General features: G+C 42.2%; 1 protein-coding gene across 3 annotated transcripts in view; it reads left to right on the top strand.

Moving 5' to 3' along the window:
* Window positions 1–1,696: 1,696 nt before the first annotated feature.
* Window positions 1,697–24,145, top strand: part of LOC123590002 — a 28,423-nt gene continuing 5,974 nt past the window's right edge. For 2 of the 3 annotated variants that reach the window (XM_045462720.1, XM_045462722.1), the window contains exon 1: window positions 21,901–22,128. The gene's annotated coding sequence lies outside the window, so the exon portion shown is untranslated. Of the gene's footprint in view, window positions 2,328–21,900; window positions 22,129–24,145 lie in introns of those variants that run through there. The other variant, XM_045462721.1, reaches the window with a different exon arrangement.

A 24,145-nucleotide genomic window follows, 5' to 3' on the forward strand; every position in this document is an offset into this window, starting at 1 on the left:
CATCTGACTTTGGCTTAGGTCATGATCTCACAGTTTGTGAGTTCAAGCCCCACATTGGCTCACTGCTGTCAGCGTGGAACCGGCTTTGGAGCCTCTGTCTCCACCTCTCTGACCCTCCCCTGCTCGCACTTTCTCAAAAATAAATAAACGTTAAGAAAAAAAAGACACTTAAAATTTTTAATCCTGTAATTAAGCAGATGTAGAGGATATAGTTAATTTGACATTTGTAGCAGGCAGCTTCTGAGATGGCTCCCACGATCCCACCTCCTGGTATCCACATCCTTTTATATCTCCCTCCCTTTGAATGTGGGCTGAGACTAATGCCTTGATTCCAACAACAGAATAGGAGTAGAATAAGACAAACATGATGGGATGTCACAATATTAGGCCACAAAAAGACCATGGGTTCTGGTTGTTTGGCCTCTTTCTGGGTTGCTGTGAGCTGCCCTGTGGAGAGGTCCACATGTCAAGGAACTGAGAAAGGCCTCCAGTCAACAGCCAGTAAGAAATTGAGGCCCTCATTTCATAATTATTAGTACTTAATTGATCAGAATGATGTAAAAGTGACACAAGTTTTGATAGTAATTATTAAACGGAATAACAAACATTTGAAATTCTCTTATGAGATGAGTAATTTTTTTCTTCATGTATCTGAGGACAAATACTGCTTATTCACAGAACGAGACTGTGTTCAGCATTTTAAATATTTTGCATATAAGCCTCGAAAACTTTGTTTACATAAATAATTATGATACTAGGTTTGTCATAACCATGTTACTCAATTCTTTGAACCCCTTCTGAGTTACATGCCCCAAATCATATAGCTATCTGTCACCAAATATTTTCAGTGGTTTGGCAGCTGATAACTTGACTGGGTCCTCCTTCAGTTTTGGTAATGCAATACTTGGCAAGACTTGACAACAAGATGTCATTAGAATCCTATTAGACACCAGTATTCAGGGAGATTCTTTTGTTTAGTGCCGGGTGAGATTTTTATACCCCCCCCCCGCCCCCGGGGCTGGTGAGAGGTCTACTTTTCTTTTCAAAGTGGGAGAAGGGCAAATGTGAAAAAGAGGTGGGGAAGGAGAAGATGCCACCCATACCTGGGCCCTTGATGGCTGGCATCTTCCCAGGCAGGTAAGTTTTTAGAAGAGGAGAGAGAGATGCTGAGGTCTAGAAACCCATTTTCTTCAAACTGGGATCAGCAAACCTTTTCTGTAAAGGGCCAGTTAGTAAATATTTTATATTTTGCCATATGCCCTCTATCCCAGCTATTTAACTCTGCCCTGTGGCACAAAAACCGCTATACCAAATTATGGAAAGAACCCAAATGTCCATCAACTGATGAATGGATAAAGAAGATGTAGTATACACACACACACACACACACACACATACATTGTATATATACAATGGACTACTACTTAGTGATGAAAAAGCATGGAATCTTGCCATTTGCAACAGCGTGGATGGACCTGCAGGGTATCATGATAAGTGAAATAAGTTAGAGAAAGACAGGTATCATATGTTTTCACTCATATGCGGAATTTGAGAAAGTTAACAGAAGACCATGGGGGCAGGGAAGGAAAAAAAATAGTTATAAACAGAGAGGGAGACAAACCATAGGAGACTCTTAAATACAGAGAACAAACTGAAGGTTGATGACAGGGGGTGGGGGAGAGGGGAAAATGGGAGATGGGCATTGCAGAGAGCACTTGTTGGGATGAGCACTGGGTGTTGTATGTAAGTAATGAACCACAGGAATCTACTCCTGAAGCCAAGAGCACACTGTATACTCTGTATGTTAGCTAACTTGACAATAAATTATATTAAAAACAACAACAACAAAAGCTGCTATAGATAGTATGTAAACCAAGGAGTATGGCTGTGTTCCAGTAAAACTTTATTTACAGACACTTATATTTGAATTTCATATAGTTTTTACATTACCCAAATACTATTCCTCTTTTGATATTTCCCCCATTATTTAAAAATGTAAAACCCATCTTAGCTCCTGAGGTGGTAAAAAGCAGGCAGCCCGCCAAATTTGGGCCATAGGCTCTAGTTTGCTGACCCTTGACCTGAAGCATCCATGGAAGCATGCCCCTTGGGAATGTGTATTCTAGTTTGAACTCAACATTCTGGTGCTTTAAAAACTACCAGTGCCCAGCCCTGCCCTCTCCATATTGATTTAGCTGATCTGGGATGGAATCCAGGCGTTAGCTTTTTTTTTCTTTCTTTCTTTTAGGGTTTCCCAGGTGATTTTAATGTTGCAGCTGGACTTGGACCACTATTCAAATTGCCATAGGCTCTTACACAGCTCTCAGGTATGAAGCTGCTCTGTGCTACACTTACTGTATTTCATCCAGAGGAAAGCATCACCATCATAAGATGAATTGCAATTTGAAAGATTATAAAATGTAAAAAAGTGGGTGTCTTCAGTTTAACAGAATCTTGCCTACAGGACTGATCCTTCCTTACAGCAAGGATCCTGGCTTCCCCACCACTGTGTTCCTCTCACCCTTCAGTGTTCTGCTTGGTGTGCCGTGTTGAATAAATACTTACTGAGTGCACCACTGTACTGCTTTGTGTATTGCATGTTCTCTGGGCTCTTACTGTTTTCTTCCCTTCTTCTCTGCCTCATCCTGAGGAAATAGTAGATAGTCAGGAAGCATTTGTGGATTTATCGATTATAAAAGGATTAGTAGGCTGGTATCAGGAACTGGAGTTAGGCAGGAACTGAAACTTGGTGGTGTCTTTGGCTGTGGAAAAAGAGAAGAAGGCACTGCTCCTACTCTTGGATGATGAGAGAGAGAACAGAGTGGTTTTTGCCATGAGGAAGATGGGATAGAGTCGGGAGGTAAGGAAATAATCTCTGATCGGTATTTGTCTATTATCTCCCTGTATTCTCTACTAGTGTATAATCTCAACCAAAGAAGGTCTGGGAGTCACTTTACACTGTGTTTAGAAAGCATCTGTCTCATAGCAGATGATCAACAAATATATTTTGAATAAACTATTGGATAAATGTGTCCACTAAGGCTTACTAAAGCCTGAGAGAGGTTTTTGTATGTGGAAAAATTATTTATAATATTAGTGTTTTAATTATCATTCACTTACTTATGAAATTTAAGTCCTAGTTTTTCTCAAGCTTTTACATTCAACTTACAAATCTTGCTAGTCCACTTATTAATCTAGTAATATTTATTTAAAATAAGAACACTTTTACTTGTTCTTTGATTCATGTACAGTTAACTCATAAATTTAAAATTAAATTGTCTTTAAATATTTAACATTACTCAAAACTTGATTAATTATATTTTCTTAGACATTTCAAACCATATCAAAAATTTTATGTCTGCTTCTCGCAAATATTTCTAATGCTAAGCAAGTATACTTATAAATTTAACAAACAAAATATTCCTAAGTGTTTAACTAACACTTGCAAATCTAATTGTTAACAAACTACAGAAGGTTATTGCAGTAATGGTTCATATCCTGATTTGTTCATACCTTGTTGAGTAATCCTCTCTCATACTTACTCTGTGCTTGGTCATTGGAATTGCTTGGACCAATGGGATGATAGCATATGTGACACACTGGGGCTTTCTCTCTCTGTGTATTTGGAATCCTTAAACTCCCATATGAGGAAGCCTGGGCTAATCTATTGGAGGATGAGACACCATGTGGAACAGAGACCAACAAACCAACAGCCTTCCAACCACCTGACATGGACCATTCAGCCTGACCATTCAGTACCAGCTGACCAGAAAAGCTGTTCAGTTGACCCACAGAATGAAGAGAAATAATAAGAGAGAATTTAAGTAACTAAGTTTGGGATGTTTCAATGCAGCAAAAGCAAACTGATATATAAACTGAAATTCTTCTTATTTATAATAGACCTTTTCAGGCCAAACTTTTTTCCATGAAACCTGGACCGTCCATCTGCTCTATAATAGAATATCTTTCATAACTTTTGTGCTCCTGATTTGAGTTGAGGAGGTAATGAACCCTGCATCCAGATTGTAACTAATTCCTTTTTTCCTGTTTGATTGGATTCCATACCCTTCAAATATTTCCCTTTCTTTTATCAACTCTCATTAAAAATTTTTTTTTAAATGTTTATTTAATTTTAAGAGAGAGAGACAGAGACAGAGCATGAGCCAGGAAGGGGCAGAGGGAGAGGAGACACAGAATCCGGAGCAGGCTCCAAGCTCTGAGCTGTCAGCATGGAGCCCAACGATGGCTTGAGCCCACAAACTGTGAGATCATGACCTGAGCTAATCCTGAGGCACCCAGGCTCCCCTCAACTCTCATTAAAAAAAATTTTTTTTCCTAGCAGTGCTATTGCTGGGTCATAGGGTAGGTCTATTTTTAATTTTCTGAGGAACTGGGTGTTGTATGGAAACCAATTTGACAATAAATTTCATATAATAAAAAAAAAAAAATTTTTTTAACATTCATTTATTTTTGAGAGAGAGAGAGAGAGAGAGAGTGTGTGTGTGGGGGGGAAGGGCAGAGAGAGAGAGACATAGAATCCAAAGCAGGCTCCAGGCTCCCAGCTGTCAGCACAGAGCCTGACTCGGGGTTCGAACTGTGAGATCTTGACCCAAGCCGAAGTCGGGTGCTTAACCGACTGAGCCACCCAGGTGCCCCTCAACTCTCATTTTAAAGTCATCTGTATGGGCACCTGGGTGACTCAGCTGGTTGAGCATTTGACCTGACTTCAGCTCAGGTCATGATCTCATGGTTCATGAGTTCGAGCCCCACATCAGGCTCTGTGCTGGTAGGTTGGAGCCTGGAGCCTGCTTTGGATCCTGTGTCTCCCTCTCTCTCTGTCCCTCCCCTGCTCACTTTCTTTCTCTCAAAAACAAACATTAAAAAAATTTTTTAAAGTCATTTGTAGATATCTTCCCAATGGTCAATGGGCCAATTACCCTTCTAACTGTAAAGCTTGATCTTTAAACAAATAAAAAATAAAATGTATTTAATAATTTCTTAACATAATAAACGATGCCAGTGTAATACAATTAATATTAATACCAAGGTGATAAGAAAGAGAATAACATGATCATCATTAATATATCCTACATAACCATCCTTTTCATGAGTTGAAATTTTCCTCTAGGATATTTTATGTTTTTCTCCTTCTGGAATACCATTATAGGCTGATGCTTTTCTCAGATTTGTTCCAATGAAATATAATGATTTTTTCTTTTTATTCAAATTATAATATCTCAGCCAGGAAAAGATCTTTAAAACTTGCTCTTGTCTCCTCAGTGCCATCCCAGATGGTCTGAGGTATCTCACTTTCTAGGAATAAGGTATTTTAGTCAACAAAGGTGGAATTAGCTACTTTTCACCAAGCTTTGGTTATTTCAGTGGTGTGTTAGAAACCCCATTCAGTGTTCTAAGGGTACATTCGAATTGTTCCATGTATGTCTGAAATGGGTGATTTTGCTGTGGACCATTTTTTTTAAATATATATTTTAAGATAACATTATGTAACATTTAATAAACATTATTATTCATTTTTGAGAGAGAGAGAGAGAGGGAGACAGACCATAAACAGGGGAGGGGCAGAGAGAGAGGGAGACACAGAATCTGAAGCAGGCTCCAGGCTCTGAGATGTCAGCACAGAGCCCAATGCAAGACTCAAACCCACAAACTGTGAGATCATGACCTGAGCCAAAGTTGGACACTTAACTGATTGAGCCACCAGGAGCCCCTGCTGTGGGCCATTTTAATGACAGAACAGTTAGACAGTCATCCCCCCCCTTATCTGCAGTTTTGCTTCCCATGGTTTTAGTTACCCCTGGTCAACTGTGGTCTGGAAACACAATCCTTCTTCTGAGGTATGGTCACAAGGTCAGCAGTAGCCTAATGTTTTATCTCAACACCTGTGCCATTCACCTCACTTCATCTCATCACATAGGCATTTTGTCATCTCATATCATCACAAGAAGAAGAGCGTGAGTACAATAAATCAGATATTTTGAGAGACATCACATTGACAAAACTTTTATTACAGCATATTGTTGTAATTGTTCCATTTTTAAATTACTTATTGTTGTTAATCTCTTATTGTGCCTAATTTATAAATTAAGTTATCATACGTATGTATAGGGAAAAAATAGTACACGTAGGGTTTGGTTTTATCTGTGGTTTCAGACATCCACTAGGGGTCTTGGGATATATCCCCATGGATAAGGCTGGTGGGGGGGGGGACTATTATACTTTTAAAAGTAAAGAGTTCATAATGATGTTTTCAATATAATTTCCACTTTATCCAATCCTTAATTGTTGTTCTGACATAAAAATATTTTATTTACAGCATGTCTATTTAAATTCAATATGACATTTCCAACTAAATTTAATAGAAGTAAGAGTTGTAAGTCGCTAAACATATTGGTCACATTTTATGGAGCAGATTGAAAAATAGAGAAATATTATCTAAGGGGAAAGTTCTATCAAATTCTACCAATGATTAGCTTTGCATTCTGGGAGGCAAACAAACAGATGTATTGGGCTTTCTTGCCACTTACCTTCTAGGCAAAGGAAGGTCCCAGAATCCTACGGGATGTCAGCACCGTTCTTGGAGGCAGCTTCTTTGCAATAATAGAAAGTGCTGCTTTTCCATTTCTATTTTTTTTAATGTTTTTAATTTATTTTTGCCAGAAAGAGGGGGTGGGGTGGGGAGAGACAGAGTGTAAGCGGGAGAGGGGCAGAGAGAGAGGGACACAGAATCTGAAGCAGGCTCCAGGCTCTGAGCTGTTAGCACAGAGCCCTATGTGGGGCTCCAACCCACGAACTGTGAGATCATGACCTGAGCCAAGTCAGATGCTTAACCAACTGAGCCACCCAGGCGCCCCTTTCCATTTCTATTTCCAAGAGAAGTTAGAATTAGAGCAAGAAAGAACTATTGCAAAAAAAAAAATTTTTTTTTAAGGCATCCAGTCCAGGGATTGTTATGGTGAAGTCCATGGGTAGGTTCTAGGAAGTTTATAAACACTCAGAAATAATTTGCAAAATGTTTATGTGTTTATGTCTTACCCTGGAAAGAGAATTCATAAATTTCCTCACATTCTTGAGAGAGTTTTAGTATTAACAAAACAAAATAAAACCACCAGCAGCACCACAACTAAACCTCAATACTGATTTAGTTTAATCTTGTCCCTTAGTAATAAGTAAACTGATAAAGTAAATCACTTGCCTGGAATCACAGTATGTGGCAGAGCCTAGGATAGAGGCAGAGTACGTGATCATTACATCTAGGGATAATTACTAAATTTATATATATATATATTTTAATTTTTTTTAACGTTTATTTATTTTTTTTTTTAATTTTTTTTTCAACGTTTATTTATTTTTGGGACAGAGAGAGACAGAGCATGAACGGGGGAGGGGCAGAGAGAGAGGGAGACACAGAATCGGAAACAGGCTCCAGGCTCTGAGCCATCAGCCCAGAGCCTGACGCGGGGCTCGAACTCACGGACCGCGAGATCGTGACCTGGCTGAAGTCGGACGCTTAACCGACTGCGCCACCCAGGCGCCCCATATTTATTTTTGAGACAGAGAGAGACACAGCATGAACGGGGGAGGGTCAGAGAGAGGGAGACACAGAATCTGAAACAGGCTCCAGGCTCTGAGCGGTGAGCACAGAGCCTGACGCGGGGCTCTAACTCACGGACCGCGAGATCATGCCCTGGGCTGAAGTCGGACGCTCAACCGACTGAGCCACCCAGGCGCCCCACTAAATTTACATTTTAAAAGAACATTGAGATTTGGGGAGAAATTGTGCAAAATGAGTCAAAAGAATCAGAGGCTTAGAAATGATTCCTATTTCTGAGAGCGAAAGATGTAATGAGAGGTACAGAATTATGTGTAAGTGCTTGTCAATAACATGGCTAGAGGTTAGTGGTCACTGAAAGAAAGTAAACTATAAAAACATTTGCAGAATATTCTCAAAGTCCCAGCAGGCTTTTTCATAGGAATTGAAAAGCTGATTTTATTTTTATTTTTATCTATTTATTTTCTTTAATATATTGAATTTTTACTAATGTACTTCTATATCTGTGTATGTGGATGTGTGTTTTTCAGAAACATTAGAAAGTTGTAGACATGATGCTTGGCCTCCAAATATTTCAGCAAGCATCTCTGCAGAGTAAGACAGCCCACTGCATTAACAGAATGCCTTTATTATACCTAAGAAAATTAACACCAACCTGTTAATAATCAGATCATAGTCAAATTTCCCCTAATTGTGCCCCTAAATGCTTTAACTATAGCATTTTTAAAACCATGGTTCATTCAAGTTACACATATTGCATGTGGTTGTTATGTCTCTTTAGATCTAGAACATGTCCCTCACCTTTTAAAAAATGACATTGAGAGGGCACCTGGGTGGCTAAGTCAGTCAGGTGTTTGACTCTTGATTTAGGCTCAGGTCATATCACCGTTCATGGGATCAAGCCCTGAGTTGGGTTCTGCACTGACAGCTCAGAGCCTGCTTGGGGTTCTCCCTCTTTCTGTCTTCTCCTCCCCTGCTTGCTTGCTTTCTCTCTCAAAATAAATAAATAAACTTTAAAAAATGACATTGAATAGTCCACATTTTTATATTTTTCTGACAACTTTCTTATAGTGTCTCTTAGCACGATTTTTTCTATCCCTTATGTCTCCTGTAAACTGAAAGTGAGGTCTAAAGGCTTGCTTTGATTCAGGTTAAATCTTTTTGGCAAGATTATCCCCCAGGTGATGCTGTGTATTTCATATGTTGTCACATTGGGAGACCCAAATAAGCTCGGGTTGTTCTCGCTGTTATTTATTTTATTTTTTAATAGTTTTATAGAGGTATTCACAGATCATACAATTCACCTATTTATTTATTTTTTATTTTTATTTTTTTTGTGAGAGAGAGAGGGTGCACGTGAGTGAGGGACAGAGAGAGAAAGAGAGAGAAGCAAGGCTCACCTGATGTGGGGCTCGAATTCACAGACCGTGAGATCATAACCCGAGCCTAAATCAGATGCTTAATGACTGAACCACTCAGGTGCCCCCAATTCATCCAATGGAAGTGTACAGTTCATGCTATTGGGTTGTCCCAGGGCTGCATAACTACTCCTTTTACCAATGCTAAGTCTGATCACCTGGTTGAAGAGGTGGTTGCCAGGGAAGAGAAATATTTTAGATTACAAACATTTATTGAGCTCTATGAGTTAAGCGCTGCATGGGGCGCTAGACTCAGGCCCCAGGACTGAGAGTTTAAGGGTTTCCATGTGACCTTGGAGAATGCAGCCCCAGTGAGGTTGTGGGAACAGAAGTAAGATCCCAAGAAGAATGTGGGTGCTGGGGTTGTGGCACACTTAGTTCATGAGGTCACCACACACACACACACACACACACACACACACTATGGGGGAGGGGCAGAGAGAGGCAGAGACAGAGGATCTGAGGCAGGCTCTGCACGCACAGCAGAGAGCCCCATGTAGGGCTCGAACTCAAGAACCATGAGATCCTGCGCTGAAATCGGAGGCTTAACCAACTGAAACACCCAGGCGCCCCAGTTTATGAGGTCTTAAAATCACAAAGAAGCAAGGACTTCGGAGGTGGCTTGAAGGGGTAGCAGAGTAACCCGTAGAGCCATGTTGAGTGGAACTCAGGGCAGCAACCACCCCTTTCCTCTACCTGCATGTAGCTGTGTGCCTGTATGCTCTGCCCCATTGCTCCTCGGCTGTAGTTCTGGGTTTGTACAGAGCAGCTTTCCAGACAGGTTCAGGAAGTCAGAAGTCCAGGTGAGAGCAGATGGGAGTAAACCAGAGGTTGCTGGGTGCAGACTAAGCACCAAGCCGGGGCACAGCTTTCCCAGCTGATTTAATCCTTGAAGCCACCCTGGGAGGCGGGCGCTGCATAGCTGAGCAAACGAGTTGGGAGAGATTGCTAATTAATTTACCCAAGGTCACACAGCAGGGTTTTTGGGTGCACACGAATTGGGTCTATCAGTTTTTATTAAATGTTTTTATTTATTTATTTTGGGGGGGGTGCCTGAGAGAGAGGGAGAGAGAATCCTAAGCAGGCTCTACATTGTCAGCCCAGAACCTGATGCAGGGTTTGAACTCCCAAATTGTGAGGTCATGACTTGACCCTCTGTGCAGTTCTTTGAGTGTTTGTCCTCTACCCTTGTGGAGTGGGACTCACCAATTCACCCTCTCGTGGGTCTCCAGCGACCTGTGGAAGTCAACGTCTCCCCTCAGGATGCCCCGTTGCAGCAAGAATATCACTGGGAACAGCAGAGGCGCAGGTGTGATCCTCCTCCCTCCTCCTTGGCATTTGGTTCTGTCGGCAACATTTGGTAGTGGGGACTAACCGGGTCACAGACTACTCCCCTTGCAGTCATTGTGTCATTCTTTTTCAACCCATATTGTCCTTGACCTTTCTTAGCCACTCATTCTATGTTCTCTCAGTTCTCTGAGATTACCTGACTCTGTCCATTCTTGGGTCAGGTATCACTTGGATGTTAATTTGGTTGGGGGCAGAAGACATTCAGAAGAATTTTGACTTAGACACTGTATTTCTGTTGCATATAAAAGTTCAAATAGGTATGAAGACTCTACTTTATGAGGCCATCAGGGGGTCAGGCTCCTTCTATCCTTTTATTCCACCACCCCTGGGGGACGGTCCTGGTCTGCATCTGGGGGTGGCATTTCAGCTAGTGAGAAGCGGGGAGGGGAGAGGAGAGGGTGAGCCATTTCCATTGGAGTGTACAACCCAGAAGATACATGCCTCACCTGCTCACATCCCACTCACCAGAATGTTTTTGAAGGGAGGAGAGGATGGGGGTTGTAGTCTTATTAAGTGAAGCTATGTGTCCAGCTGAAAAAGAGCATGATGGCAGTATCTGCCACAGGCAGGCTGGGCTCTCAGGACCTCCAGTTCCATAGGCTGCTGGCAGTTGTGAGACAGTCCACTCCTCCCCCGCCCCCTGCTCCAGATAGTCTGCATACATCTCCTCCTACCATGCTCCCCTGTTCGGCTGGAGTTCAGATTGGTCCAAATCCTGCTAGAGGGAAGGTGGTTTTGAGATTATGGATGCTTATGGTCTGCTCAGAGTTCATTCTCCTAGGGCACCAGAGCCCAGCTTCACAGTTCCCATAGTCACTGCTGCTGAGATGAAAAAGGAACTACTTATTGGAGTGATGTCCATGTCCATCCCCACATCCACCCCTCCATTCTGAGTAAGAGGTTGAATTGAGTATGCTCCCCTTTTCCTGTTGATGGCTCCTGTAGGTTCCTGCCTTGGTATAAAACGTGCCTTCTGGCCTAGATTTGGCATATGGTGTGTATTTGCTTCTCTGGGAGTTCATGTCCTCTTTTATTTACTTCCATTGCCTCCTATAGATGATCTGATGGAGAGAAAGTCCAGGTTATGTCCTGAAGGAGGGTCAGTCCTGCACTTAAGGGTGCAGTTGATGAGTTTACATGAGTTCCTTCAACAGAGCAATAGTTGCAGTCTTCCTGCATGCCGACCCTTGGCTGTTGGCAAGGATCCCCACAGCTGCAGCAGCAGTATCCACTCAAACATGAAAGTGGTCTCTCCTGGTTATGGTATATTGTTTGCGTGTGTATCACAGAGTTCTAGTACATTTGGCTCATACGTACTATGTATCGATAAGACCTGTACATTATTCACCAGTCAGATGAAGACCTATTTGGGTCCTGGCCTGGTGGGTGCATTCTGGGGGGTAGAACAGCATTCAGGATGCATCCTGGCACTGTTACCACTTCCTCTTTTGATGCTGGATCACGATCTCTTGCCTAGAGCAGCATGGTGACATGCCTCCAGTGTCTCCTTATAAACTAGAAGTCCTCCAGATGAGATGATCTACCTGAGTATTTCAGTGGCTTGAGGGGGTGTCCTTACCAGGTGAGTGCTGACTTGCTCTTAAATCTGCGGTATTGGTTTGCTCTCTGGTTTCATCACAGCTCGTATCAGATAAGGAATTCCCTTTGATGATCCAGTCCTGGGCCTTCTGAGCTCCTGAGCACTCTGTAATTCTTGTTGTGATAGCCCTGGAATTTCTGTAGATATCTGGGTTATGAATTCCTCCTGGTTGCTGTTTCAGAGACCACTGGCCTTATTATTGTCTGGGCCCTCCCTTTGTACACATTCCTGTCACAGTCCTGAGTCTTGGTGATCTGGTTTACTTCTGGGGCAATGTGTGGCATGATTTTATTTAATTAGAACTAGGGCAGTGTGAAATACATCATCTTAAACACCTTTCTTGGCCAAAGTGGGTTATTACTTACCACTTACTTATTCTGCTCCTGTAGGCCCTACAGATACCACACAGAACAAAACAAAGTCTTAATGTGATCTAGTGTCACAAACCCCCTGTTCCTTTGTGTCTTTGCTGAGGTGGTTTGGTGAGTGTTAAATCCCTCTGATGGGTGGGGCAATTTGAGGGCAGCTTTCTCACCACACATGGGGTGGGCCTCTGCATCAGGAGTGCAAACTGGTACCAGCTCCCTCAGCTTCCAACAATGTTCATCTCTGTCTCTTCCAAATGGTCTGCTTCTATGGCTGTCACCCTTACTTTGCTCAAGGTTATGCACTCTGGCCTCTGGACTGAGGGAATGAGGACGTGTCCTGACATCTTTACTCTGATCAAAGACCGGTCTCTGAGATGATGGAGGTCACCTGGAATACCTGAGTACCCGTGCCTGGAGCCCATGGGCCATTGCTTCCTTACTCTCAGTCCACTTTATTAGTATTTCCCATCTCCTGGCCATCCTGGGGCTAGGCCCTTACCCCTGGCAGGACAAGTCCCTGTGCTTTTGCAAATCTGTGCTGGGGGTCCTGGAGATGCAGACCTCTTCCCACTTTTCTCTTTTTCATAAAAAAAAAAAAGTTGTTGCCTTGGTTGCAGGTGCTGGGTTTGAACCACTGTCTCCATTTCCTCTTACTTGTCATCAGTTTTACTACTGTGCAGTCCCCCTTCCTAGAGCTGGGGTGAAGTCTCCCCATTCCTTGCATTTCCCTTCAAACTCCCCTCCGAGCTCATCTGTCCCTTCTTCCCTAGTTGTCAGCGCCAGGTCAGTCAGAGCTAGGAAGGTGAAGTCCAGCTAAAGACTGGGTTGAGAGAGGGCTGGGCAGCTCTATGGGAAAACCCCCTTTTTTAAAATTTTATTTTTTAGTTTTTTAAAATTTACATCCAAATTACTTAGCATATAGTGCAACAATGATTTCAGTAGTAGATTCCTTAGTGCCCCTTACCCATTTAGCCCATCCCCCCTCCTACAACCCCTCCAGGAACCCTCAGTTTGTTCTCCATATTTGAGTCTCTTCTGTTCTGTCCCCCTCCCTGTTTTTATATTATTTTTGTTTCCCTTCCCTTACGTTCATCTGTTTTGTTTCTTAAAGTCCTCATATGAGTAAAGTCGTATGATTTTTGTCTTTCTCTGACTAATTTCACTTAGCATAATACCCTCCAGTTCCATCCACATAGTTGCAAATGGCAAGATTTCATTCTTTTTGATTGCTGAGTGATACTCCATTGTATATATATACCACATCTTCTTTATCCATTCATCCATCGATGGACATTTGGGCTCTTTCTATACTTTGGCTATTGTTGATAGTGCTGCTATAAACATGGGGGTGCATGTGTCCCTTTGAAACAGCACACCTGTATCCCGTGGATAAATGCCTAGTAGGGCAATTGCTGGGTCATAGGGTAGTTCTATTTTTAGTTTTTTGAGGAACCTCCATACTGTTTTCCAGAGGGGCTGCACCAGCTTGCATTCCCACCAACAATGCAAAAGAGATCCTCCTTCTCTGCATCCTTGCCAACATCTGTTGTCTGAGTTGTTAATGTTAGCCATTCTGACAGGTGTAAGGTGGTATCTCATGGTGGTTTTGATTTGTATTTCCCTGATGATGAGTGAAGTTGAGCATTTTTTCATGTGTCGGTTGGCCATCTAGATGTCTTCTTTGGAGAAGTGTCTATTCATGTCTTTTGCCCATTTCTTCACTGGATTATTTGTTTTTTGGGTGTTGAGTTTGATAAGTTCTTTATAGATTTTGGATACTAACTCTATCTGATATGTCATTTGCAAATATCTTCTCTCATTCTGTCAGTTGCCTTTTAGTTTTGCTAATGGTTTCCTTCACCGTACAGAAGCTTTTTATTTTGATGAGGTCCCAATAGTTCATTTTGGCTTTTGTTTCCTTTGCCTCCAGAGACGTGTTGAGTAAGAAGTTGCTGCAGCCAAGATCAAAGAGGTTTTTGCCTGCTTTCTCCTCAACGATTTTGATGGCTTCCTGACTTACATTGAGGTCTTTCATCCATTTTGAGTTTATTTTTGTGTAGGGTGTAAGAAAGTGGTCCAGGTTCATTCTTCTGCATGTCGCTGTCCAGTTTTCCCAGCACCACTTGCTGAAGAGACTGTCTTTATTCCATTGGATATTCTTTCCTGCTTTGTCAAAGATTAGTTGGCCATACGTTTGTGGGTCCATTTCTGGGTTCTCTATTCTGTTCCATTAATCTGAATGTCTGCTCTTGTGCCAGTACCATACTGTCTTGACGGTTACAGCTTTGTAGTATAGCTCGAAGTCTGAGATTGTGATGTCTCCTGTGTTGGTTTTCTTTTTCAAGATTGCTTTGGCTATTCGGGGTCTTTTCTGGTTCCATACAAATTTTAGGATAATTTGTTCTAGCTCTGTGAAGAATGCTGGTGTTATTTTGATAGGGATTGCATTGAATATGTAGATTGCTTTGGGTAGTATCGACATTTACCAATATTTGTTCTTCCTATCCAGGAGCATGGAATCTTTTTCCTCGTGTGTGTGTGTGTGTGTGTGTGTGTGTGTGTGTGTCTTCTTCAATTTCTTTCATAAGCTTTCTATAGTTTTCAGTGTATAGATTTTTTCACCTCTTTGGTTAGATTTATTCCTAGGTATTTTATGGTTTTTGTGCAACTGCAAATGGGATCTTGATTTCTCTTTCTGTCGCTTCATTGTTGGTGTATAGGAATGCAACCGATTTCTGTGTGTTGATTTTATATCCTGCAACTTGGCTGAATTCATGAATCAATTCTAGCAGTTTTTTTGGTGGAATTTTTTGGGTTTTCCATATACAGTATCATGTTGTCTGTGAAGAGTGAAAGTTTGACTTCTTCTTTGTGATCTGGATGCCTTCTATTCCTTTGTGTTGCCTGATTGCTGAGGCTAGGACTTCCAATACTATGTTGAGTAACAGTAGTGAGAGTGGACATCCCTGTCTTGCTCCTGACCTTTGGGGGAAAGCTTTCAGTTATGGGAAAACCCTTTTTAAATTTGGAGGACATCAGGACTGTAAGCTGCTCCAGCTCCCAGCCCTGGGCTTGGACGTTGTCTCAATGCCCAGAGAGTGCTACTTGCATTTAGTTCACTCAGGCCAGGGATGCTAACCAATTGGCCAATTCATGGAAAGCTCCACTCAGAATGTGGACAGAACCCATGTTGAGAGTCCTCCACTTAGTTCCTGCTCCAAATCAGCAAGCAGCACTCTGGGAAAGGCTGACTTCAACCACAGCTCCTCCCTGCCCCTGAAAATTCAGCTCATCTAAACCTCTGGGTCTAATCCAGCCCACAGTGGGACATCCCTACAGAGCCCACAGCTGAAGGCCTGAAAAGGTAACAGGATGTGAGAGCCTTTTGCTCACCTTGAACTTCTCTTATTCCTGTCTTGAACCACAAGGTCTTTCAGACAAAATCCTGCCAACATCTGCCAAATGAGATTTGCCAGCTGTCAAGTCTGGCTGGCTTTGATGTGACAGGGTTGTTTTTGCTTCATTTTTATTATGAAACCAGCACCTAGGCTGTGCAAAGGCCATTCATGAGGGCAGCGGTAGTGGTGCTGAGGTTGTTCTGGCTCCCATACCTTCCTTGTACCTCACAAAGACATTCTAGAAATGCTATGGTCAGAGCCTCAGGGAGAGAAGAACCTGCCAGGTCAGAGCCTCTTAAATTCTCTACACCCTTGGTTTCTGTGTCTCTCCTTCTATCTCCCTGACCATTCCATTTGTTTTCCTTTGTGGACTTCTCTCCTAGGTTCTGTCTCTATCCAGAGCTGGGCTACCACTGGGGTAGGTGGTAGGAAGAAGTTAGGGACCCAGGCGTCAGAGAGTAGCATGAGTCCTGGGCACCCAGAAGTTAGCAAATAGAGTGGGGAGAGATGAGGGCCAACTGCATGTATGAAATTGCTGATATTTCATCATTTTTGATCTATAAAATCAACAATTTCATCTGGTTCAAACTACGACTTCAAAAATTGCTTCAGTAGGGCCTATGTCTACCTATACTTTATTTTTTTAAATGTTTATTTATTTATTTTAGAGAGAGAGAGAGAGATTGAGAGAGAGCATGCACGAACCAGGGAGAAGCAGAGAGAGAGGGAGAGAGGGAATCCCAAGCAGGCTCTATGCTGTCAGTGCAGAGCCTGATGTGGGGCTCAAACTCAAGAAATGTGTGATCACAACCTGAGCCAAAATCAAGAGAGATGCTCAACAGACTGAACCACCCAGGCACCCCACCTATACTATAAAGGAGACTATAAGAAGGTAGTAGGGCACCTAGGTGGCTCAGTTGGTTAAGCAACTGACTCTTGGTTTCAGATCAGGTCATGATCTCACTGCTTGTGGGCTTGAGCCCTATATGGGCTCCACAGCTGGCAGTGCGGAGCCTGCTTGGGATTCTCTCTCTCTCCCACTCTCTCTGTTCCTCCCCCACTCATGCTCACTGTCTCTCTTAAAATAAATAAATAAACTTAAAAAAAGCTTAAGTAGCTTACACAAAGGTAAACAGAAATAATTAAATTGGAAAAGACTGCTCTTTACAGCTAGCAACTCTGCAGTTCCAGAAGGTAGTGAAGTGCTGGAGTTTCATGTGAAATCATGTATAGCCAAGAAGTAGCTCTGTTTATAGCTGCTGCAAAGTTTATAGCCGACTTAAAATCCCCCTCACTGTCGAGGAGGGTGGAGCAGTGCAGCAGATCTCTGTGTCTCCAAGCCTGGCATGCCTGTCTGGGGTCCTTTTTCAGAGCAGGCCCTGGAGTTCTATCATTCTATGCTGTGAGGAAGAGCATCAGCTAGGATTTTAGAAAGAGTTGGTAAAGATCTGGTACTTCCAGGGTAGCTCAGACAACTCTCTGCAAAGACAAAGCCTTGCTATAAGGAAGCCTGCACAGATGCTGAGATGAGCTGCTTACTATCTGTGGAGTCTTAGCTAAGTAGTACTCTCTGAGCCTCAGGACGCCTAGCTGTGCTGACAGCTCAGAGCCTGGAGCCTGCTTCAGATTCTGTGTCTCCCTCTCTCTCTGCCCCTCCACCCCACTCACACTCTGTGTCTCTCAAAAATGAATAAATGTTAAAAAAAAAAATAAAACCTCTCTGAACCTCAGTTTCTTCCGCTATAGAATGGGATGGTAAGTCTTACCTCTTAAGACTATATTGTCCACTAGAGTTGCCATATCTAATACCACTGGGTGGCCTGAACAACAAAAATGCATTTTCTCACAGTTTTTGGGGCCAGAAGTCCAAGATCAAGGTGTTGGATGGGTCAGTTTCTGATGAGGCCTCTCTTCTGGGCTTGTACATGGCTGTCTTCTTGCTGTCTTAACATGGCTTCATCTCTGTGAGGGTGCAGAGAGAGAGAGAGAGAGAGAGAGAGATCTGATATCTCTTCCTCTTCTTATAAGGACACCAGTCCTAACAGATTAAGATCTCATCCTTATGACCTCATTTAACTTTTATTACCTTCTTATGGGCCCTATCTCCAAAAACAGTCACATTGGGGATTAGAGTGTCAACATACACATTAGGGAGGGGGCACAACTCAGTCTAGAACAGACTGTTTTCAGAGTATCAAGACATAGATTATGCTCTGAAAATGGCAGTTCTTTTGATGTGGGTCATAGAAGAGGTCAAGCAGGTTCAGTGAATCTGCCTGCTGATCAAGAAGGTCTGAGCAGACTAAGCCAAAGATACCCCCAGGTCCTTGGTGAAGAAGAAATAAAAGTAAAGACCACACCCCTACAGTAGATTACCAATATTTTGCTACACTTCTTTTTATGCTTTAAAGGTTCATTTAATAACTATCTGTGTTTTTTTTTCATGATGACACCTTCTCCCTTACTTCCTACATTCTGTCAGCCACTAGCTGTCCTTGATCTACATTCCCCACTCTCCTATTAGTCCAGGTCTCCACTCCTGATGAATTAGATACTCACTGTGGCTTCCTCTGTTCTTTTGCCACCATTCAGTCCCACCCACTCTCACACCCTAGACAGGCTGGTAGCTTAAAGTGTAAACTAGATCATATCACCTCTCCACTCGAAATGTTTTGATGATTCCTATTATTTTTAGGATAAACTCAAACTTTATACCAAGCTTTCAAGGGCCCTCCTTATATCTTCTGGCTCTTACCCATCTCTCCAGCTTCATTGTCTGTCAACCCCACTTTCTCATTCTCTGACCTAGATGCCTCTGGGTTACTGCTCAAGCTGCTCTGCCTGCCCACACTCGTCTGTTCCCCACACCCTTATACCAGACTCATTTTTTAGATCTCAGGTTCCAAGTGACACAACCCAGAAAGCCTTTGTTGGGAGATTAGGCTGAGTACCTAGCCCATGTGCTCACATTCTTTTTGTCCTAACAGCTATCTCCCCATATTGAAATCTGTGGTTGTCTCTATCTCCCCCTTCAAACTGTAAGTTCTGGGGAGGGTCTTATTTATTGTTGTGTTCCCAGCATCTAGCGCAGCAACTGGCACATAGTAGGTACTCAATAAATACTAGTCAAATTAACCAATTATGTTTTTAAAAACTGTTTTGGATAGTTGTATACCCATGTTCATAGCAGCATTATTCACAAAAGCCAAAAGGTGAAAACAGTTAACTGATTCGTCCCCAGTTAACTGATGGATGAATGGATAAACAAAATGTGGTATATCCATACAATGGACTATTATTTAGCTTTAAAAAAGAAAGAAATTCTGACACATACTACAACATGGAGGAAACTTGAGGACACTATACTAAGTAAAATAAGCCTGTCACAAAAGGATGACACAAAAGGATGGTATGACTCCTCTTATTTGAGGTTCCTAGAGTAGTCAAAGTCATAGAGACAGAAAGTAGGATGGTAGTTGCCAAGGACTCAGGGGAGAGGGAAATGAGGAGTTAGTGTTGAATGGGTACAGAGCTTTAGTCTGGGAGGAAAGAAAAGTTCTGGAGATGGATGGTAGTAATAGTTGCACAGCATGGGGAATATATTTAATGTCACTAAACTGTACACTTAAAAATGGTTAAAATGATAAATTTCATGTTTGTGTATTTTGCTGCAATAAAAAATAACCACTAAAATCGTTTTTATAAAATTTCAAACAACAAGAACAAAATAAAACCTCTAGGTAATGCTGGATAGAGAGAGAGAGAGAGAGAGAGAGAGAGAGAATGAATCAGGAGGGACCCCTGCTGGGATCTGTGGTTGAGATTCAGGAGCCAGTGGGCAGACTAGGTTAGTAGCCCTCATAAAGTGTCCCTATGTAGTCAGGCTCATTGTCTCTGGATGTGCTTCAAGTTATCCTCTCACCCTCTCAAGACTGCTGCTGCTCATTTTTTTGTTCATTTCAATGGAGATGATTAAAATAAACACTTGGGGTGCCTGGCTGGCTCAGTTGATTAAATGTCTGACTCTTGATTTTGGCTCAGGTCATGATCTCACTGTTGTGAGGTTGAGCCCTGTGTTGGCTCTGTGCTGACAGCATGAAGCCTGCTTGGGAGTCTCTCTCCCTCTCTCTCTGCCCTTCCCCCACTCATTCTCTCTTCCCTCCTCTTTCCCAAAATAAAATGAACACTCAGGGTTTTATATATCACTATCCTTAAGGTCTATTCCACTTGGCAGAGTCCCTTAAAAGAGGTTTCTTTGCAACTTTGGAAGTGAAACATTATTTAAGCACCCAGTGGCCGACTGTTCTTCAAAGATGATCATAAATTTATCTCCCATCTTGCATGATTTCTGCAATGAGACCATGAGGAAGAGAGGTCTTCTGCTCTCATTAGGAAGAGAGGTCTATTTCCCTCTCCTTGAGCCTAGATGCAGAAGTGACATTGTGTGGCTTTTGAGGCTGGCCTCCAAGAGGCAGTGTAGTTTCTGCTCTTTTGCTCTCTGTGAGAGCCAGCTGTCATGCAGTAAAGAAGCTGCAGATAAAATACTGAGTGATGAGGCAGCTAGCATGTGCAATGAGAGAGGCCATGCTGGGTAGCTGACTATATGGCATGTGAGTGAAACTTCTTAGGCCTTCCAGCTCAGCCCAGCTGCCATTCAACTGCAACTTCATGGACACCCCCATTAATCCCAGCTGGAACAGAAGAACTAGCCAACCAGGCATTGCCCAGACTTTTAACCCACAGAATCATTAGAAGTAAATAAGCCATTGCTGCTCTAAGTCACTAAGTTTTGAAATGGCTTGATTTGAAGCAATAGATAACCCAAGCCCCATCTTCTACCAAATTAAACACTAGAATGTATAATTGTAGTACAGCATTCTAGTACCTCCACTCCAGTTTGTATTCATTGTAATATCAACATAGATATAAAAGAAAGAAATCCATATACAACACCACCGTTCCAATGCTTTCTCTATTTTCACTTATCCATACATTTTTCTGTTAGTGTATGATAGGCATACATAGTGAAACAATGTTGTATTTATTGAGCACGTGACATTGTGCTGTTTTTCTCTCTCTTCACATTGTACTTTTCATTCACCCATTGAGCAAGCATTTACTGAGACCTACTTCATGTTAGGCACAGAGGATTTGGAGCTAAATGACTGCATACTATTTTTTCCATATTTTTAATCATTCACATAATAATTCCTGTGAAATTGCTCTTTGAATTGAATGCAAATTAATCCAGGTGTTTCTTTTCTTGTCTATTTATAAATTTTAGCTCTGAAGAATGTGTGGTAACCTATAATATGACCTATAGTATCAAACCATACAATTAAAATTATCAGGAAAGGAAAATAAATATACCATGAACCTAGTCTAATAGAATTACTATAATTGAACATATAGCGCTGAGATTTCAGGCAAGGCAAAAAGAAAACAGTGAAACATTCTCATTGCTTGACTTAAAGCAAACCCATTACACTTCTGATGGGGATGGAGATCTTGACTTCCCTACACAGGAGGAACTGGTGGTGGACTAGAGGTGAGGAGGTGGAGACAGTATACATAGGAGAGGGTCAGCTTTATCCAGGAACTTGGCTAGGAGGAAGAGTAGGGTGTGGGGAAGCTAGGCAAGGGCAAGAGTGCTGGTGGGAAAATTCTGTAGCGAGGCAGAAATCGAGGATTCAGGGGAGAGTTTTGACTGAGGAGATGGGGTCCTTGGGAAGGTCCAGGTATGGGATCTGGGACTCATTTGGAAAATGAGGGAGTTTCCTGGCTGGCAATCACTGTTTTTTCAGTTTAAATGAGATGAGAGTGTAGCAGAAAGGGGTTGGAGGTTTGAGAAGAATGGGAAAGGTACCAGCTACTCCTTGTTGAATCTGCTGATAGTCTGTTTCAGAGTCATACTATTGAGGCATCTGAATCCAGGAGTAGATAAGGAAAAGGACAGACCATGACCTGGATATCACCAGGGCCCTGGCTCAATCTTCCAAGCAGGCTCCTGACCCTGTACAAACCCTCCATTCTACACTATAGAATACTTGATCTGAAGGTTCTCCTACACCTGCTTTTCTGAGAGTGATGATTTGTAGAGGCTGTGAAGACAGGCAGGTGGCATAGCCAATGGGGCAGCTAGCTGAGAGATTCTAAGGAGAGGAACAGTTGGTGAGGAAGGAGAGGTTTCCTGTTGACCACCAGGTTTTACATAGGAGAGGAGAGAAAAAGCAGGGCTTCAGAGCTGTGGCAGCAGAAGCAGGGACACAAATGGTCCAGACCGGGTCCACTCCTCCAGCCACTGCAGTAAAAACCTGCCCTTTTAGTCACCACTTAACACATGTTACCAGAGATTTGATGCTTCAATTTGAGTGACTGGGATTTGGCCACAAAACTGTCTCTGAAGGAAGGAAAGCAAAGATCTGTGAGTCTGACCACCAACTGTTTTATTTCCCATGAGAGTTGGCAGGTGAGGGTTCGGAGACCCACCATGGCCTTCCTCCTTTCCTCCTTGTTATCTTTGGACCATGTGCTTGCAAAGCAGATGAAATCCAAAGTTTAGGCTGCCAAGTTAGACACTCTGGTTTCTAATCCTGACTCCACCATGTACTTGGCTATCTAATGATCATGGGGGAGTTACTTAGCCATTCTAAATCTCAGTTTTCTTGTCTAGAAATTGAGAATATTTATCTCATAAGGTTGTTCTAAAGAATAAATGACACATCAATGTCCATTTATGGCAGAGTGCCTAGCACATAGTAAATGCCCAGTATGTGCATTGTTTTCCCACTGTCCCATCTACCCCCTTTGGCTCTTCTCCTTGATCAACCACTGCTCTTGGCAGGCTTACTGGGTAGTCCTACATCCATGAGCTCACTCTGGAGCCTGCCTCTCATTCCTATGTATGACTATTTGAGTTATGTGAACTGATTCTTGGGGGTAATTTAGAAATATTGCTGAGTCTCAGACACCTTTGAAGAAGACTTTTCAGCACTAGCTGTGACAATTTTTTAGTAAAATGCAAAGCATTTAAAAAGAACCCCAGAAAACAACAAGTGTTGGCAAGGACATGGGGAAATTAGAACACTTATGTATGGCTGGTGGGAATGCAGATGGCACAGCTGCTATGAAAAACATTGTGGTGATCCCTCAAAAAAATTAAACATAGATTTACCATGTTATCTAGCAATTCTGCTTCTTGTTATATACTCACAAGAAGTGATTGGAAAGTCAAACATATCTGTACATCCATGTTAATAGTCATTTTATTTATTTATTTATTTATTATTTAATATGAAATTTATTGTCAAATTGGTTTCCATACAACACCCAGTGCTCATCCCAACAGGTGCCCTCCTCAATGCCCATCACCCAATTTCTCCTCCCTTCCACTCCCCATCAACCCTCAGTTTGTTCTCAGTATTTAAGAGTCTTTTATGTATTTAAGAGTCTCTCAGTATTTGAGTCTCCTTCCCTCTCTGTAACTTTTTTTCCCCTTCCCCTCCCCCATGATCTTCTGTTAAGTTTCTCAGGATCCATATAAGAGTGAAAACATATGGTGTCTGTCTTTCTCTGTATGACTTATTTCACTTAGCACAACACTCCCCAGTTCCATCCACGTTGCTACAAAAGGCCATATTTCATTCTTTCTCATTTCTAAGTAGTATTCCATTGTATATATAAACCACAATTTCTTTATCCGTTCATCAGTTGGTGGACATTTAGGCTCTTTCCATAGTTTGGTTATTGTTGAAAGTGCTGCTATAAACATTGGGGTACAAGTGCCCCTATGCATCAGCACTCCTGTATCCCTTGGGTAAATTCCTAGCAGTGTTATTGCTGGGTCATAAGGTAGATCTATTTTTAATTTTTTGAGGAACCTCCACACTGTTTTCCAGAGTGGCTGTACCAGTTTGCATTCCCACCAACAGTGCAAGAGGGTTCTCATTTCTCCACATCCTCTTCATCTATAGTCTCCTGATTTGTTCATTTTAGTCACTCTGGCGTGAGGTGATATCTCAGTGTGGTATAGTCGTTTTATTCACAACAGTCAAAAAGTGGAAACAACCCAAATGTCCATCAATGAATGTATATATAAGCAAAATGCAGTATTTCCATACAGTGGAATATTATTTAGCCATTAAAAGGAAGGACAACTTGACACCTGCTACAATGTAGATGAAACTTTAAGATTTTATGCTAAATGAAATAAGCCAGTCGCAAAAGGATGAATATGGCATGGTTTCTCTTACAGGAGGTTCCCAGAGTATTCAAACTCCTAGAGACAGAAAGTAGAGTTGTGGTTTCCAGGGATTCAGAGAGAGTGGGGGGCGAAAGGGAGTTATTGTTTAGGGGCAGAGCTTCAGTCTTGGAAGATGAAAAAGTTCTGGGGGTGGATGGTGATGATGGTTGCACAAGGGTGTGAACGTACTCAATGTCGC

This window comes from Leopardus geoffroyi, chromosome B4 (assembly GCF_018350155.1).
Source record: "Leopardus geoffroyi isolate Oge1 chromosome B4, O.geoffroyi_Oge1_pat1.0, whole genome shotgun sequence".
Classification (NCBI taxonomy): Eukaryota; Metazoa; Chordata; class Mammalia; order Carnivora; family Felidae; genus Leopardus; species Leopardus geoffroyi.